The sequence below is a fragment of the Tursiops truncatus genome, chromosome 17, assembly GCF_011762595.2.
Source record: "Tursiops truncatus isolate mTurTru1 chromosome 17, mTurTru1.mat.Y, whole genome shotgun sequence".
In the NCBI taxonomy this organism is placed as follows: Eukaryota; Metazoa; Chordata; class Mammalia; order Artiodactyla; family Delphinidae; genus Tursiops; species Tursiops truncatus.
In genome coordinates, this window is record NC_047050.1 from 7,607,885 (window position 1) to 7,626,623 (window position 18,739).

An 18,739-nucleotide genomic window follows, 5' to 3' on the forward strand; every position below is an offset into this window, starting at 1 on the left:
GTGAGAGGCCCGCGTACTGCAAAAAAAAAAAAAAAAAAAAAGAAGTAGACTTTTGGTGAAACACATGTAGCCATACTTCTGTGACTTTCAACCCAGGTGACTTAGGAGTGACTCAAGGGCAGTGGCTTGTGAGGGCCCTACAACAGCCCTGGGAGGACAGGGACCCGGTGGGTGGTGTGCAGCCTTGGGTCCACTCAGCTCCTGCCATTTCGATCCCAGGAAGCTCTGCCTGGGAACTGAAGTCAGTATGTGGAATGACATCCAGAGAAACTGCTGAGATGGGCGCTTAGGAGACGGTTAACACAGAGTCTTGCTAGCTTTCTAAATGAAAAGCCCCAGTACAGCAGCTCCGTCACATTAGAAACACATTAGAAACATATTAACAAGTAATTACTTTGGAGGAAGTTAACTCTGTTAAATTACAAATTAAGATAAAATTAAGAATGTTTCTCCTTTCAGATTCAAGTACACAGAATTTTTTTTTTTTTTAATGATTCCTGCCTTTCTGTATCCGGCCATCCTAGTACCTTAAATGCAACACTCATTCCGTAAACAGTTGTCACATGCCTCCTCTGTGTCAGGCACTGTACTAGGTGCTGGTCCTGAACCAACCTCTCACGAATCTGAGGGCTGTACTGGATGGGCGGGTTCACATGACTACCGTATTTCTCTGTGGAGCAGTGAGCAGAGAGTAGCTTGTGTTTCCACCCAGGAGAAGGCATTCGTCATAATTGGTTGCATCATTCTCAAGTCCGTCTTATCCAGAGCTGCAGCCTAAAGAAGATCTTGTAAAAATCAGGGTGCAGACTTGTCTGTCAAATGTGACTTTTCTCCCTTTAGAGCAGAGGAGAGTGTACACAATTGGATGTAAAGGAGTTCAGTTCGCAGCAGATCATGACAAAGGCAAGGCATCTTTTCGCAGTTGTTGGATTTCTCTTTGGGGTTGAGAAGACCTGGGTTTGGATCCCACCTTTGTCATTCACAGCAGGGCAACCTCTCAAGCCTCAGATTCCTCATCTGTAAAAGAGGGTTATATGTGCATGATCTGCAAAACCCAAATCTAATATTTTTTCTACTGTGAATATTCTGACCAAGGAGGAAAAGGGCTGGAGTACCACATGCTAGCAATAGTTTTTGGCAAATACCTAAACCAGAGTTAAATGTGGGAGTATCATGAGGTCTGACACATGGGTTATGGAATTAGGTAACCTTAAATTATGACCTGTTCTCATTTTACATATCAAAGCACAACTCTGAGTTTGACATAGTTCAGCCTAGAATTGTCCAAGAACTTGCAATGATAATATTATGTCCCCCTGTATGACACTGACACTGCTGAGATCACCATAACAGAAACAGAACCCAAGGCCTTGGCCTGGTTAACACTGGAATCCAACCACATGAGCCAACCAGCCACCCAGGGACTTAAGGGAATAAAGGGAAGAAGAGACATACTTAGTTATTTCTTTGTTTTTGTTAACATATTTATTTCCCCAAAGAGGATTTGAGATGGCCAGAAATCTCTGCATATCATATTATAATATAATCATATACAGCTCATGTCCCATATTTAAACAAAGGACCCGTGACTGTGGCTACTTCATGACTCCAGGGAATAATGCAAGCTGATCTTACCTGGTCCCTGGGAACCCTGCTCGTTATGTGGCCTGGGTCTGTGTCTCCACAGACAACAACGACTAGTGAACCTCGAAATTCTCCATTCATACTCCTTTTCCCCAGGGTGGAACATCACGTAAGAAAGTTGCATAACAAGTTGGTGCCTCTGCAGTCTCAGCTCAGGACTCAAGGACTCTCAGGACTCAAGGAGGGTCCTTTTACTTTCTTTTCACAGCTTCTTTCTTCCCCGTGGAGACTGTTCCAAAAGTTAAACCCTTGCCTCAGATCTCTTGGCCATTCATGAGCATTTCAATTTCAGTAGATGATTAACCACTGAATTAAGAAGAAAAACAGAAGCTATTATAAATGCATTTGCTTAACTTTCTGTCATCTCTCTCTACCCCAACCTACAAACTTATTGCCATTTTCACCAGCCTTTCTTTGATTAAAAAAAAACAGGTGTTGCTCTTCCCATCAACCGTCAGCTGGACGCTTGTTCCTCCCCGTAGCCCTTACTGTCCTATCCCAGCTCCTGTCTCTTACTCTAAAGTAATGCGTATCACCCTGATCTTTAAAGAAAACAAACAAACAAAAAAACTATTACTCTCTCTTTAATGTGAGTTCTCCTCTAGATACTACCCCATCTTTTTTTTTTTTTTTTTTTTTTGCGGTACACAGGCCCCTCACTGTTGTGGCCTCTCCCGCTGTGGAACACAGTCTCCGGATGTGCAGGCTCAGCGGCCATGGCTCACGGGCCCAGCCGCTCCGCGGCATGTGGGATCTTCCCAGACCGGGGCACGAACCCATGTGGCCTGCATCGGCTGGTGGACTCTCAACCACTGCGCCACCAGGGAAGCCCTACCCCATCTTTTCTTCATTTCATAACCAACCTTCTGAGAAAAGAGTCTGGAATCCACATCTTCTGCCTTCACTTCCTCAACGCCCATTCACTTTCTCTCCCCTCTGCGATTCAGCTTTTACCCTCAACGCTTGAAACTGGAAAGGTTAACAAAGACCAAGCCCCATGAACACTTTTTATTCCTTCCCTACCTGTTCTCTCTGTGACACTTGGCACTATTGCCCCTTCCCTTCTAGAAACTCTGCTTCCTTGATGTCTTACTCTTTCTTTCAGACAAATCTTCATACGTTTTCTCCAATGGCTTCTCTTTTGATGTCCCCCTTAAATATTTTTTCTGCCCATCTTGTAACATGTGTTTTACATGGATAAGTAATGGTCCCAGTGAATCACTCCACTGGGCTCCCTTGGCGTTGAGCCTGGGCTGCACCATGTGACTCGCTTCGGCCAGTGGAACGTCAGCAAACATGAAGTCAGCAGAGGCTCGATAAGGCTTGTGTAGTGGGGTTTGCCTTCTTGGAACACTCCTCAGGAACTTCCTTGTTTTCTGGATGACTAAGATGAAAGAAAAAAAAGAAAAAAGATGAAAGACCAAGTGAAGAGAGGGAGAGAGAGACAGAGAGAGAGAGAGAGAGAATGTCAACTACCCCAGGTTTTTCCAGCTGAGCCCAACTCCAGATAACCCATCACATAAATAATACCTTTTTGTTTTAAGCCACTAAGGTCTGGGGTGGTTTGATATACAATGATAAACAACCGAGAAAACCTGGTATTTTAAAGATTCCTGTTGTCATCCTGCTTTCCTCCAATGTTGCATATTTTCCCAAACATCCATTCCAATGGATTTAAGTACCATTCATACCTCGTAATTCTTGCACCTACATTTCTAAACCAGATCAGTCTTCTAAGTTCCCATCTCTTACTTAATGGACATCCCCATTTAAATATTCCACAGAGCACCTCTAATTCACACACCAAAGCACTGTGTCGTTCTTCCACAAACTACGTTCCGCTTATTCCTTACCTTGGATAATGATGCATGTACTTACCAGTCACTCAAGGAGGGAACTTAGAAGTGAATCTTCATCTCCTCCCTTTCATCCACTCATCGACAATCAGTCATTCACCAAATCTTATCAAGTATGTCACCTAAATGTCTCTCACATTTATTGCTTTATCTCCATCACCTTGAATGCTGCCCTGGTCAAGGGCCTCATCACGTTATACTTTGACTATCACCAACGTCTACTCATTGCCCCCCTGCTCTGAGATTTGGCCAGGACATCCATATTTGTCCTGATCATTTTCCTGCTGACAATCACCTACGGAATAAGGGAAAGATTTCTTAATATGCTACTAAACCCTTTCTGACCTGGCCCTACTTTTATTTCCATTCTCATTTTCCGCCCTTTCCCTGTGTACGCTGTGCTCCGAGCCAAATTACTTGCAGCGCCGACACTAGCCATCTGCCCCATGGATGTCTCAGACAGTTTTCCTGCCTGGTGTACCTCCCCACCCCTGCCATCTGCAGAGTCCTTGAAGACTCAGATTAAATGTCATATCCTCTGTGAAGCCTCCCCTGCCTCTCTGGGCAGAAGCAAAATGAGGCGCCTCTTCTTCTGAGCAACCAGGTACCCAATAGTACCACGATTGTACACATTTTAATTGTACTGACAGGCTTAAATGTCTGTCACCCCTAATAGATTCAGAGAGCTCCTCCAGGGCAGGGGTGGCTTTATTTTTATTTTCATAGCACCCGGCACAGTGTGTGATGCACAGCAAGTGCTCAATAACTATTGAATGAATAAAACACTGTATTTCCCCACTTTTAATGTTTTGTAAAAATATCTTATAATTGTCTAAGTTAGCACCATGAATTCCATTTGTCAGTCTAGAAATAGAGATGAGAGAGTTTAGGTGTTGCTCGACATGCCTTAGGATGAGTCTGGTGGTAAGTCACGGAAGTTGGAGCCAGTAACTGAGGGGAGAAGAAGCAAATGCTTCGTTCCAGGTGGGCGGCAGGGTCATGTTGGAACCACTGCCCCCATGGCCCCCAACAGTGCTCCTTCCAGACAGAGCGCCCCCTTCCTCCACCACAGGGCGAAGTGGTCGTGCAGCGCTGCTTTGCCTGGAATGTCTTGAGTCTGAAAAATAATAAGAATACAAGATGTGGGTAATTTCTTTTATTTCTCCCCTTCTCTTGCCTCATGAGTGTCTCCTCTCTTCTCTCCCTGCTTCTCGTTTCCCACAGTCTGCCCCATCACAGAGATCTTTCAAAGTAAGGATCTGATGTGTGACTCTCTTGCTGAACTCTTCAATGAGCCCCCAGCACCTTTGGGGCACAGTCAAGACGTCTCCTTGGCCCTGTCTACTTCTCCAGTCTCATCTACTACCTCCCCACCCTGCCACTTGTGCGAGGGCTCTGGGCCACCTGGGGATGCCAAAGGACAAGGTATAGCCATTGCCCCCAAGTAGCTCACAACCCAGTGAGAAGACAAGACAGGAATGAATGAATGAATGAATGATTTATTTATTTAGGCCGTGCTGCGCAGCATGTGGGATCATAGTTCCCCGACCAGGGATCAAACCCACGCCCCCTGCATTTGAAGCACGGAGTCTTAATTACTGGCAGGGAAGTCCCAGGAATGAATTATAATTTAATGTAAACCAGTATTGATGGAGATGGGTGAACGAGAGGACAGCCAACCCACCCTGGGGGGTCAGTCAGAGAAGACTGAGCAGGAACCGCCCTCCGTGTTCCACTCAGTATGGAACCACTTGCAATGACCCGTGCTCACTAGGCTTTGAAACAACTGGACCTCATGGTCATCTGTCCTGCTCTCTTTGTTCTGAGGAAATCCTCAAGCCTCCCTTCTTCTAGGAAGGCTGCTCTGCTGTCCCGGCAGCAAGAATCACTCCCTTCTTTATGCTGCCACCAAGCATGAGCTCCGTGTGAACAGGGAGCTAACTGTGTCCTCCGAGGCTAAGAGAGAGTTAGCCATATAGTAGGCATTCAATCAATGTTTGCTAAAACTTAGCTAACCATGCTGTCTTTGGGAGCCAGCAGTGGCCTGATCGTAGCCCTAGTGACTTTCTTTTCACCTGATATCTTCACCTTTCCAGTCTGGACAGTTGCCTGCAAAGGCAGTAGCAACCGGGTCCATTACCAGTGGAATATGGAGGCTGAACTTCCATATCCAGCCAGATTCTTTCCCCCATGAAAACATCACCCAGGAAGGTTATGCTGTCCTTCCAGTGATGCAGGAAATGCTTTTCAGATTTCTCTTTTTGGTGCTTTCTTCAGCATTTATAGCCCTCTGAATAACTATAGTTTTATTTTTCTCTATCTTTTCTTTCTTTTTCTTAATTTTATGGATTAAAAATACTTTACTCAGAATTTATTACAAGTCAAATTTTTAAAACTTTGTGAATAGCTATCATGTATACTATTTAAATTCTATATATTTTTCAATGACAGTCCATCTTCATCATTTAAAGGCAAAATATACTGTCTGGAGCTTGCCAAAATCATTTGGACACAAATTTGGTAAACGATAAAGTAGAATAATATAGTTTTTAGTGGAAAAAAAGAAATTGGGCACTAAAGAGAGTTATTTTCTATGACTTGCAAATTGGTTCTGAACACAGTTTCAAAAGATGAGTTCCAAAAATGCATCAAGTAAGTCCTCAACACTGGAATTAGTGTAATTGATTTGTGTAAGCTGATTTTAATGATTTGGAAGAGCAGATAGGGAAAAGCAGATAGTTTTAAACTGAGGGTGTTCTGAAGTTTGGGTATTAGAGGTTGATACATTATGACTATGTCTCCAAACAGAGACAAATATTTATTTGTCTAAGCAGTAATGCAGCCAAATTACAGGTCAGTTAGCGTTAGTCTGAGTTCTTAGAGGAACCTGTTTTCATTCATTTCATGGGGCCTAGAAAACCTTTTTTGTAACAGGCCAAGTTGTCTCTGGAATTTTTCTCAACAGCTTTCTGGGGGCACCCACTTCTAGGCCCACCTCCAGGGCCCTTGTACGTTTCCACTGCCCTCTGGCTACAATGAACTCAAGCCTGTCCTATTCCCCAAGGGCTCAGACTCCAAAGTTACCATTTTCTCTCAGCACTAAATCAAAACTACCAACCGATTAGGCTGTACACTCCAAGAGGGCAGAAACATTGTTCTGTTTTGTTCATTACTGTATCTCCAGCACCTAGAACAAGGCCTGGAACTTCTTAGACACTCAATGTTGAATGAATGAATAAATCTCTAAATTTGTTAGTCCCAGCTACGTGTTGGGAGGAAAACAACCCATTGAACTAATTTACACTCATCTGTGAATGACCAGGAGTCCCTTATCTCTCCCTAAGGAATTTGCATACTCAAAGGGAAAGCTTGTGAATTCAAATTATTCTCAATGGGAAAACTTCAATAGTGAAGCAAATGGAGAGAAAACATTGGAGGCTAAAGGGTAGGGAGGGGGGAGGGGCAGGGGGAGGGGAGTTATGACTCCAGCAGGCCAGAGCCGCCTAGGAGTTTGCCCCTGAGGCCTTCCGCTTTCCAAGGCCCCTCTAGCTCTGCACCGTTACCACTTTTGAAAGCTTAGAGACTCCTCCATCCTGTCGGACCCGTGATGGGACGAGGAGGGAGATTAAACCAGGGAGGGGCTGCAGGGCTGTTGGTTTCCACCTTGAGCTTTGGCTGTACTATTTTACCATTTCTCATATGTTTCAAAGGGAGGTGTCCTCACTTTCTAGTTAAACAGACAAGGGCACAGGGGGACCTCCTCAGACTCAATACTATTTGTTAATTAAAGGTTAACTAATATATTTTCACTTTATGTAGATGTCATTGTTTTTTTTTAAGCTCGTAAATTGACTTGAAATATATGCACATCTGACAATGAGCGGGGTATATTGTAAAGGATAGAGATAATCCCTTTTATGCCACTTTTATGGGCTCTAATATGATCTGTTGCTAGTGATTTCTTTGCAGACATGTGTCCTGTCTTTAACCCCTATGCACCCAGCACACCCCAAAGCATCCCCAACGTGCTTTCACTGAGACACATAAAGTTAATGGAAATGTAAACCTAACCTCGGAATTCTGATTCTTGGTTTATGAAATGGACTATAAAAAAGGTAGAAGTGATTTTAGTGTTTCCTGTTTTCTTAACGTCAGAATTTTCTGTAGTGTCAACCTTCTTTCTGCTGTTTATTTGTAAATCCCTTGAATGAAACATTTACCTCTTTCAAAAGACCATTCAAATATATGATGAAAGAAAGCCCAAACCACGGCATTTCAATCGATGACAGTAAAATGTAACAAATATTTAGAAAATCATTGCTCATGTTAGGAAATAAATGTTTTAGTGATTAAGTCTAGGATAATCAAACTTAGGTATTGAAGAGTTGTAGTAGTAATATAACAAAATAGTTTTGATTAATCTTTGGTTCAACTAGAAGTATCGTGATAGTCTTAGTACTACAGGCGCTGAATGAGGAGAAATTATATTTTGCATAGTTTTGCAATTTTCTGAGTTTATTTTGGAGTCCAATAAGAGCAATTCGCTTTCCTCTGTATCTATTATAGGTCTATGTTTGGTTGATCTACGTTCCTTCCTTGATTTAAAAATAAACGTAATCTTTTACCTAATAAAATCACCTTAAAGTGTACAACAGTTGACGGTTTAAAAGAATTATAACTGCTTGGTATCTACACATAAAAGGTGCTTGATAAATGTTTGTTAGATCCAGTTCCTAAAAGGAAAATTGGTAAAAGAGAAATTTCTCCAGGTTTCATATTAATTTTGTACCGAGAAGGGAAATAGAATAAGACGCTTGGGTAATTGAGGCTAGGAGATCATACAAAAGTGCCATTTTGGCCAAAGAATGATTAAAACACTCTAGTCCTGACATGTTTAAAAATGGTCACACAACCTATTTCTTTGTTTCATAACCATCGCGCTCCCTCTCCCTTTTTTGGCATGGCAACAAATTCAACAAAATCAACGCCATCTAGTTAAACTTTTTGATTTAGTGGTGGGTCCGGCGGTCCTGTCAACGAGGAGGTTAAGACAAGCAACGTGGAGAGGCAGGAGAAATCTATCTGAAATGGAACGTGCCCATTCTAAATAATTTCAGGTGGGAAAATCGTTCCAAGTTGACGGATAATTGCAGAAAGGACGTCCCAACCCCTCGAGCCGGGGCCGTCCGTCCGCGCAGCCTCGGAAGCCCCTCGCCGCGGCCGGGAGGACCGCCGCCGGCCGGGCCGCCGCTTCCTGCCCGCGGGCGGCGCACCCGGACCCCGGGAAGGTGCCGCTTGGGGAAACGTGGCACCGTCTCCAGCCCGCGTCCCGGGCGCTGCCGCGCGGCGGCCGAGCGCTCCAGCGAGCCGGGTCGGGAAGGCGGCGCGGCGGCCGCGCACCGGCCCGCGGGGAGAGCCGCCCGCAGCGCCGGCGCCCGCCCGGGGACGGGAAGTGGCGCCCCGCCCGCCCTCGCGGCCCGCGGCCCCGCAGCCCCGCGCCGCCCCCTTTCTCTCGGCCTCTCCCTCGGCCTCCACACCCGGGCCGAATTCTTGCATAAATTATGCCAGGCGCGCCTGACGTCAGGTGGCGGCGCGCGGGCGCGGGCGCGGCGAGGAGGGAGCCGGCGGCGGGCGCGCGCGGCCCCGCGGCCTCGGGCGCGCGCAGGCGTGTCGGGCGCGCGCAGGCGCTGGCGTGCTGGGGCCGCGGCGGCGGCGGCGGCGGCGGCGACGGCGGCGGCGGCGGCGGCGGCGGCGACGGCGGCGGCGACGGCGGCGGCGGCGGCGGCGGCGCGGGGGTTGAGCCGTGGTAGTGCGGACGCGCTCGTGCTCGGGAACTATCGGATTAAACTTGAATCGAGTGCAATTACACAAAGGAGCGCCGCTGAGGAGGCGACCCGGGGACCCGGAGACCCTGAAACTCGCCAGAGCCGCGTTCGCCCCCGGCCAACTCCGCGCCCGAGGACTCAACCCCCTGGCCGCGGCCGCCGAGCCAACTCCGGAGCCCGCTCTGCGTTTTGTTTCCCCCTCGGCACAGGGCAGCGGAGAATCCCTCCCGCCCGCCCGACCCGGTAAGCGCGAGAGTTCGCCGGGCGCCCCCAGGAGGGGCGGCGGCGGCAGGAAATCGCTCCGGGCCGGGGCCGGGGCCGCGCGAGGAGTTGGGAGCGAGGAGTTGGGCGTGTGCGGGGCGAGGGGCTAGAGCGGGCGGGGGCCGGGGCCGGCGCTGGAGCGCAGCGCCGCCCGGGCCGTGTCGCCGGCGTCGCCGCCCGGGGGGCCCGAACCCGCGCCCGGAGCGCCGCCCGGCGACCCAACTTTTGCCTGCGTCCGCTGGGCCGGCGGCGGCGCGCGGTCCGGCCGAGGGTCACTTCCTCGCATGTAAATGGCTTTTTGTTGTGCTGCCGGCGTGGGGGGGGACGGGGGACAGGAGGGAGCGTGTCTGCGCGCGGGGGAACGCGAGCGCGTTTCCTCCCGCCGGCGCCGAGCACGAGTTGCCGGCTCCATTCGAAAGAAAAAGGAAGGAGGAAAAGTTGGGCTGCAACTCCAGTGCGAGTGGGCGATGGGCGCGCGGGCGCGGGGCGGCTGAGCAGCGGAGGCGGCGGCTCGGGGACGGCGGCGACCCCCGCCTCCAGCCCCCGCCCCCCGCCCCGGACCGACCACGCCGCGCTCGCCGGGAGCGGCGGCCGCACCGGCGCGAACAAAGTGCGTCCCTCCTGGCGCGGCGGCGCCGGCCCGCGCGGGGACGGCCACCGGGCGAGGTGGGTCGGCGGCGAGGAAAGTGCGCGGGGCGCCGCGTGGGGCGGGGGCGGCGCGAACACGCGGCGCGGGGGGCGTCCCGAGCCCGGCCCGTGCCGGCCGCGGGCGCGGAGTTGCGAGCCCGGAGCCGGGGGCTCCCGGGGCTCCCCGGCGGCTCCCAAGTGCGCGAGGAGGAGAAGAAAGGGAGCAGGGTCGGGGCGAGCGCGGGGAGGCGCGGCGCGGAGGGAACCCCACCTTGCCGAGCTGGCCGGGCCAACGGCGGCGGCGGCTGCATAATAGCGACTTTAAGCCCCCGGAGGCAGCTCAGCTCCCCCATCCCCGAGTCCTCCGGGGGTCAACGCCGAGGGGGGGTGTCACCAGGTGGCCCCCGGGGTGGCCCGGGTGCGCTCTGCCCCCGCCGAGATCCGCCGTTCGGGGCGTGAACGGCCGAGGTGGCTGGAGGCCAGGCGGTCAGCGGGCAGAGGAAGGAGGGCGGTGGGGGACGCGTTGTTTGTTTGGTTGGCACCGGGGGTGCGGGGGCGCGGGCACCCGGAGGGCTGCGGTGCGGGGCGGTCGCGTCGGCGCGGGGCGAACGCGGCCGGGGGGCGGGGGAGGGCGGCGGATCCCGGGCGCGGGGGGGCGGGGGGTCGGGAGGCTCCGGGGAAGGAGCCGCCGGCCCCGAGCAGCCATCATTACCGAGCCGCCTTTCTCCGGATGGCTGTGCCTCGAGGAGCCCCGCGCCGTGGGAGCGCACCCCGAACTCGCGGCCGCCCGCCCGCCCGCCGGCTTTGTGAGCGCCCCCGTCGAGCGGACGCGCGGGGAGTGCTTCTGCTACCCGGCGGCCGGTTTTCCTGGAGGTCACTTTTAGGGACTGTTCACGCCTCGTTTTTAAACTAGTTTTTTTCCTCCTCTTCCAAACAGACAATGGACAAAAGAAAAGTAGCAACCCACATGGAGAGTTTCCTTTTGAATTGCTAGAATTAGATACACTATCCAGCTCTCCACTTGCTAAGTATACTTTTTAGTTTCCCATTGTATATTATCTAGCCATCGATTTAAAGAACTTATCTTGAAATATGTCCATTCTCTGGGCTTGATTTTTGGGCTGCATTAAATATTTTAACTTATTTCTAAAGGATTATGTGAAGGCCCTGATTTTTATTTTCTGAAAATTCTCATTAAAGCCGTCTTTGCAGTGGGCAGTACCTTTCAGAGAGGTTGAGTGTGTTTTCCCCCCATTTGTCTCCCGATAAGGGGAGGTGGGAGTACTCACTAAAGGTAATAATCAAATAGAAAACAACAACAACAAACCACACAAAACTTATCCTTATTTCCTCACAGATCTAGTCTAACGATGGCCAAAAAAAAAAAAAAAAAAAAAAATCGTACTGACTGTGATCTTAGCAGCATGGGAACCTGATTTATCCCAGTTATAATTCCGTTTAGATTGTAGCAATGTGTAAGTAGTAGGTAATTTCTTATTTCAGAAATAACTTGAGCAGTGATTCTGCGAAGTTGAATCCGCCTCCCAGCCCCCAGAGTACATCTGTCGCGGAGTGTTTTTGTCTTGCTGTTGCACAACAGAAGCCCTCCAGTCTTTACCCTAAAATGGCAGCTTTCATTTGACTGGGGCCCATTCATTGACAATGATAATAAAGAGGCTGAAAGCTAGATGCTTGGGGCACGGAGCAGGACTGGGTTTGCCTTTCTAGGTGATAGTAAGTGGGAGACATTTTATGTCTTCCAGATTTGTTCACAGAAAGTTTGTTTTCCCTGAAAAATCTGTTCTGTGGAAAAAAGTTACAAGGTAAACAGAATTTGGAAGTGGAAAGCTGACTTGCAGCAAATTTTAGAAACTAAGTTTTCTTGTTTTGCCAAATAGTGAAATTATGACATCCCCCCCCCCCCCCCCGCCCTTTTGGTAACCAGCTAAAGGGACATGGTGGATTTTTGTGAGGCTTGTAGCAGGTGAATTTCATCACCATAACACTCAAGAATTGTTTTCTAGCACTATGGATTTTATTGTTTATAGTCTGTTGATATTTTCTATTTTTTTTCCTCCCTCTGTGCAAGCCAGTAAATTGAAGCTTGACGAATTCTGTTCTAGGTTTTTCAGGATTCAAATGAGTTTCTTGATAAGAAATGAATAATTATAATAAAGGGACTGGTATGTGCATTCCAAACTCTAATTATATTGGTTTAACCAATGAAATTATTTTTACGTCAATTAAAAAAATTGCTTCCTTTTCTATGTCTTAATTTTGAAAGTCAGGATAGAGAAATGTAGGTCATTTATAGGTGACGGTGATGGTTAAAAACTCAAACATTATTTTCCTCTTTTGAGGAAAAAAAATAGCACTTTTGTTTTTTTTCCCCAAGTTGAGAATACCTAAGTTGAGTTTAAAATAGCAGGTCTAGTAACTTAATTTTGAAGCAGTACTTTCATAGATTCTCCTGTACTTGGTTTAGTTGTTAATCAGTTCGACTTATAGGACTATTTCCAAAACTTTTTTCATGAGCGTCTTACTTTTATTGAGTTAAAATGAATACCATGGGGAGTACCTTTATAAAACTGCATCAAAGAAATGTGACAATTTTTTCTTCATACAGATGCAGTCAGTAATGTATTACCTATTGTATAGTTTTTAGGCAGAAAGGTCAAAAGTAAAAGAATATTTTCGTCTATGAGAAAATACAGTCGGAGTGCTTCTACGTACATGCCGTGTAACCCGTAAGAGCAATCTCAGTGCCGAGTTTAGAGTAGTTATTTCAAACCTAGCCGAAGAGCATTTTATTCCCTGTGCTTGAGAAAGTGTCACCATCCATTTGGTTACTTTTGATTCAGCAATCACTGGCAAGCTTTCGGTGTGTAAAACGACAAATAAGAGGCGGTGCTTTCCCTCACAGAGTTTACCATCTACTAGGAGAGCGCGTTCTGTAGGTAACCAAGTACTCATATTTTAACTTTTAAGATCAGCTTTGGATGTGTTGTTATTGTCCATCTTTTATTATCCGTACATGGCCTTTCAGGTTTGATAGTAGTCGCCATGGCCGTCTTATAGACATCTACTATAAATAAGGCATTGCAAGAATAAAAATGCTTAGTCAGGGCTGAGCAAAATGTGTGGCTGCAAAAAAATGACCCTTAAAATTTCAGCTTTGTAATCAAGTGATTTGCTTCCAGTATTCAGATGCTTTCTAGATGTAAACAAACCAGCACTTAGATAGATGCAGGTCACAGAGCTAAATTCACTAAGGTAGATGGGGAAGGAGCATCTGGGGTGATGATGGTGAGATGATGTCGGGAACATGATGGCGCTGTGTGACTCTTTAATTGTCTTGTTCATTCACTCGGACACTTTTGTATATCTTTAAAAGAGTATTCTTTTTATGCCCTTTTAGAAATTCAGAATTTTGTATTGTTATATCTTATCAGGTTTCTAAAGCCATTATAGCTTTATCAGTTTGGGAGATAAAATTTTCCTTTTTCTCTGGAGATCTTTATTATTGTGTCCTAGTTTTTTTTTTTTTTTTAAAGAAAACTTTGACATTCAAAGATGATGGATGATGTAAAAATATGAAAGAAATTGGGAGTAAATGATCACTTTTCTATTTCTATCACTTTTCTGTTTTTCTACAAAAAATATGAAGATGTAATGATTTATTTTAATTTGGGTATTACTCAGTTGCACTTATGGCAAAAGCCCATAGCTGATTATGGTGGTAGTTAAGAGCTGGGATGGTAATTAAAAACATTAGTACCGTTCTTTTATATTTTACTTTTATCAATATATTAAAATTCTTAAATGAAACCACACCTGTGTGATAAAAATAATAAATAGAAACAGGAAATCATAATGATATTGTCAAGTAGAAATTCATCTTACAGTCATTAGTAAATCTTTGGATATTTAGAGCATGAGGACCTTGGAGAGCTAGTTGAACTTTCTCATTTTACAGATTGAGGAACTAAAGCCCAGAGGATTAATTAAAGGAGCCGTCTCTGGCTGGCCACCCAGTTACTGCCGGCAGAGCTGCCTTGGTCATGGTTGTCTTCCTGGTGCCTAGCTGGGTGCTCATGCAGGGGAGTGCCGGGTTGGTCTTTGTTGGATGACTGAGCTGCTTCGGGAAGAGACTAGCTCTTCCTCTTATGTTCTGACTCAAAAGCACCTTTTGGCTTAAGCATCCTATAGCCTATGCTCACATAGCTCTTAAGGGTGTTCTTAAGCCAACGGCATTGTATTTGCCTCTGTGTGGTGGTTTGGAGGTTTTTTTGGGGAGGCGGGGAGCGGGGAGGTATGATTATCCATCTAGAGAAATGCAGAGAAAATTATTCTGAGACTTGATTATTGTTTTCATTATAGAAGCACGTATTCATTACCGTAACTAGGTTCCAGTACCTTTAACTAATGTTAGGTGACTGCAAACATAATTGTTTTCTCAGGGAAATATTTTTGGAGGTTTTTGTTTTGTTTTTATTTTGAAAAGTAAAAAACTATCTTTTTAAAAATAAAAATAAGGTAGAATAGTAATGAAGAAGCATTACTTGGCAGTAAGAGGCCGATTGGTCCCTGAGCTTGTTTGTTTGTGGCCATGTGGCATCAAAGACACTTTCTTCAGTGGTCCTTTTGACCTTACACCACTGCTGTAGGTGCCAGGCTTGGCTCTAGTGGCTAGTGACTGGGCTGTGATCAGTTTTCCTGTTTCACCTGTTTTCTTGTTCATCGGCTCAAGTGTCTATTGGGTACCTGCTACCTCAAAGGCGCTGCGCTATGCCTGAGTTAGGAATACAGTGGTGCCAGGAGAAGACATAAAAGACCCACGCGAAAAATAGAGCCACCGCAACGTCATAGGTGCTGGGCGGCGGACTGGGAGGAAGGACAGTCACCTGTTAGGAGCGGCTTCAGCGCTGCCGTCCAAGCGATGGTAAGGAGAAAGGGGCAGTGCTAGCCCACCTGGAGGGAGGCAGCGTGTCTGAGGCCCACGGAGAGCAGCTAGATGACACGCAAGAGGCGGGCACAGGCCAGCTTGGGCGGGGCTAACAGGATATGGAATTTGGGATTTAAAAAAAAAGCAGCAGAGCCACTGGTGAGTGTTAAGCCGGGCTTGACATGAGCAGGCTTGTGTTTTGAAGACTGAATTGGTGGGTGGGGCAGAGGAGAGAGAATAGGCTGGGAACCTCGTCCTGCCCGCTATTGCTGTGGTCCACGGGGTGGGAAGGACCAGTGGTTTGGGCTAGACTGGTGGTCGTGGAGATGGAGAAGTGGACAGGTTGGAGAGAGATTTAGGAGGCCCAATGACTTGTATTTGAAGACAGATTTGTTCTCAGGCAGAGGAAGGTGTCAGGGAGCGTAGGTTTCTAGTGTATTCGCTGCATGGCCGGCTGGCTGGGGTTGCTGCTCTCCGAGGTAGGGAGCACCTGATCAGGACCTGGTCTGAGGAGGAAGTTCACGAGCTCTTGAAGCATGTGACTGAGGTGGCCGATAGCGGACCGTGAAACTGTTGCTTCAGCCTTCTTTCCATTGCTAGCGGCATTCTAAAACTTCCCAGAATAGTCTGCCAGCTTCCCCCCAAAGATGTCGGTGTATGGCGAGCCCACCAAGGATTGCTGGTGGTGTCAGTGGAAGGGGAGAGAAGAGGGAAACTTTGTTATCTACCTTGATATATGGTACTTTCTTACTTGCTTAATAGGAGTTTGCTTGCTCATACAAGGAAGAGGACCCTCCGGTGAGCAGACTTTGCCACATTTTGTCCTTGTCATGGTTGTCTTCCTGGTGCCGCTTTCTGTTGCTAGTTATGTATTGGGACGAGGTCCTTGGACTCCCGGAAGATAGCTGGTGCTCCCCATGGAGGAAACTGGTCGCATTTTAGGAGCCGGTTGTGGCCAAACATGGGTGTGGTAGAAATGAATGCATTACTTAGGTAATTGTGGAGGGAAATACTGTCCTCGGTCAGAACACTTACCTGTTCTGGGGGAGGAACTATGTATAAACTACCTTAATATATCTTAACAGTCACTTTGTTCAATTATTATAAAAAGTGGATGATAGAGCGCGATTGGTCGCAAGTGAGAGATGCTAATTGATAAATCCAGAAAAGCTTCCAAGTTGCTGACTTTATATTATATGAGAAAAAGTATGAAAACCCTGAACATTTATCTTTTGTTTTTTTGTTTTTTTGTTGTTTTTTTAAGAATAAACGGTCAATTTTATTGGGCTCAGACTAAGAATCCATGGGTCTTGAGGACCTCTGTGAATTTGTCAGTTTTCTTGTCTGTGTTCTTTTCGGCCTGCTTCCGTAGCCTCATGAGCTGCTGCTTTTTCGGGTAGTGGATCTTGGCCTTCTCCTTTCTCTTCTCCTCCAGTGTAGCCGTTACTGCCTGGTACTTCCGCTAACCTCATGAGCCAGGCGCCCTACGTAGGCAAACTGGGGGTGGGGTAGAGGGAGAAACGAAGCTGTAAGAAAACGAGGCCAGGGTGACTAGGGGAGGGGCATTGACATCCCGTCCTAGAGGATCCCAGTCCAGCCATACAACTTTTCAGCAAGCCTGCGCTCAAGAGACACAGCCACCCCTGGCAGGGCTCTCTGCTCCTCCTGGCATCAGCTGAGCCATTGGCTTTATCGGCACTGCCCACAGTGGCATCCGCAGACCATCGTGAGAAAAAGCCATCATCTGCTGAACATTTATCTTGAAACAGTTTTTTGGTTTGTTTATTTTGTTTTTTGTATCTTTGTTTCTGCCAGTTTGTATAGTAACGATGTTACCCATTTATTTATTTTTAATTTTTTTGTTTTTGTTTTTGTTTTTTGCGGTACACGGGCCTCTCACTGTTGTGGCCTCTCCCGTTGCAGAGCACAGGCTCCGGACGCACAGGCTCAGCGGCCATGGCTCACGGGCCCACCCGCTCTGCGATATGTGGGATCTTCCCGGACCGGGGCACGAACCTGCGTCCCCTGCATTGGCAGGCATTGGCAGGCGGACTCCCAACCACTTTGCCACCAGGGAAGCCCTTATTTTTAAATTTTTAAAAAAAGTTTATTTATTTTTGGCTGCGTTGGGTCTTTGTTGCTGCATGCGGGCTTTCTCTAGCTGCGGCGAGTGGGGGCTACTCTTCGTTGTGGTGTGCGGGCTTCTCGTTGCGGTGGCTTCTCTTGTTGCGGAGCACGGGCTCTAGGCGCGCGGGCTTCAGTAATTGTGGTTCGCGGGCTCAGTAGTTGTGGCTCGGGGGCTCTAGAGCACGGGCTCAGTCGTTGTGGCGCGTGGGCTTAGTTGCTCCACAGCCTGTGGGATCTTCCCGGACCAGGGCTCGAACCCGTGTCCCCTGCATTGGCAGGCAGATTCTTAATCACTGCGCCACCAGGGAAGCCCTACCCGTTTATTTTTGTTATAGGTCAGACATTGATCTTCGTGTGCAGGGAGAACCTTCCTGGGGCTCTCTGTCTTTGGTTGGGGCTCTATTTCAAAGGTGCTCTGTTTGACATTGGTCCTCATAGGCCTTTTTGGTGTCCTTGTGACTTGATCGAGTCCACCAGGGCCCTCCCTGACTTCCTCAGGGTGGGCACGATTGTGTGGCTTTGCAGATTTTTCAGGCGCTTACATGAGCTGTAGGGGCATGCTACATCTGAAAGTTTTACTCTCACTTCTAGTGGTTTTGAGGGATTATTTGGATACGTCTAAAATGTAAGGGTAGTAATGTTCCCATGTGGTGACATAGTAGGAAAGCTGGGCTCTTCTGTCCACACTTTCTCTTTTTGTGCCTACTGTACTCATGGGGGGCATACATCTTGGTATATCTTGACCCCTAAGACAATTGGGTTCCATGCCTTTCACCCTAATGCCCTTCCTCTCCCACGGAGATGAGGAGAGCAGTTGTTCTTGTGGAGGTTTTATTCCGTGGTGGCCGGGAGTTGTGGCGTCAGAAGGATCAGCTAGTGAATCAGAAAAATAGGAACAATAATACTCTCAACCAGCCGGGGTTACTAACGGCAGAAGATTGCATGAGGTATCCCACCTAAAGCACTTGGTATAGCGTAAGGCATATTTATTGAGTAGTTACTAGCTAACTGGTAGTCATTGAACTTATCAAACCATGTGTCTTGGTTTTAATTTAAAAAGTCCCCGGATCCTAAATCATGACTGGCCAAGCACGAGAGGCCTGCAGTGGATCCTGGCTGCACGGTTTTCACCTTTCCTCAGAAGTTGACATCAGAATTAACATGGGTGTGTGCCTGTATCCAGGCACAGAACTGGATGTTATTCACCTAGTCCTCTCATTGACTACGCGGAGGCGGCTCGGATACTCCAGACACTAGAAATGGCACATCTGAAGGAGCAGTTGCTTTCTGGCTACAGAGCTACCCGTCTGCTGACTGAGCTGTGGCTGTCTTACCAGGGAACCCGTCAGTCCTGTTTTCCCCAAACCTGCAGTTCTCCGTAGTCGGTGGGAGATGTTAGCCTGGGTAAACAGTGGTGGGCATCTTCCATCCGTTCTGGAGCGTTAGAACCTTCC

General features: G+C 47.8%; 1 protein-coding gene, 1 long non-coding RNA gene and 1 other non-coding gene across 5 annotated transcripts in view; 1 reads left to right on the top strand and 2 right to left on the bottom strand.

Annotated features, from left to right (window-relative positions):
• Positions 1 to 467: 467 nt before the first annotated feature.
• On the bottom strand, positions 468 to 4,315 carry LOC141276839 (uncharacterized). The gene is made up of 3 exons (XR_012327018.1): positions 2,668 to 4,315; positions 1,636 to 1,950; positions 468 to 1,017 (listed from the first exon to the last, which is right to left on the bottom strand). It is a non-coding gene; the product is annotated as an uncharacterized lncRNA (long non-coding RNA).
• Positions 4,316 to 9,249: 4,934 nt separating this feature from the next.
• CHD7 (chromodomain helicase DNA binding protein 7) overlaps positions 9,250 to 18,739 on the top strand; it is a 179,032-nt gene continuing 169,542 nt past the window's right edge. For 2 of the 3 annotated variants that reach the window (XM_019925278.3, XM_073794419.1), the window contains exon 1: positions 9,251 to 9,568. The gene's annotated coding sequence lies outside the window, so the exon portion shown is untranslated. Of the gene's footprint in view, positions 9,569 to 18,739 lie in introns of all 3 variants that reach the window. The other variant, XM_019925279.3, reaches the window with a different exon arrangement.
• On the bottom strand, positions 16,821 to 16,907 carry LOC117308789 (small nucleolar RNA SNORD35). Its single transcript, XR_004522966.1, has one exon. It is a non-coding gene; the product is annotated as a small nucleolar RNA SNORD35 (small nucleolar RNA).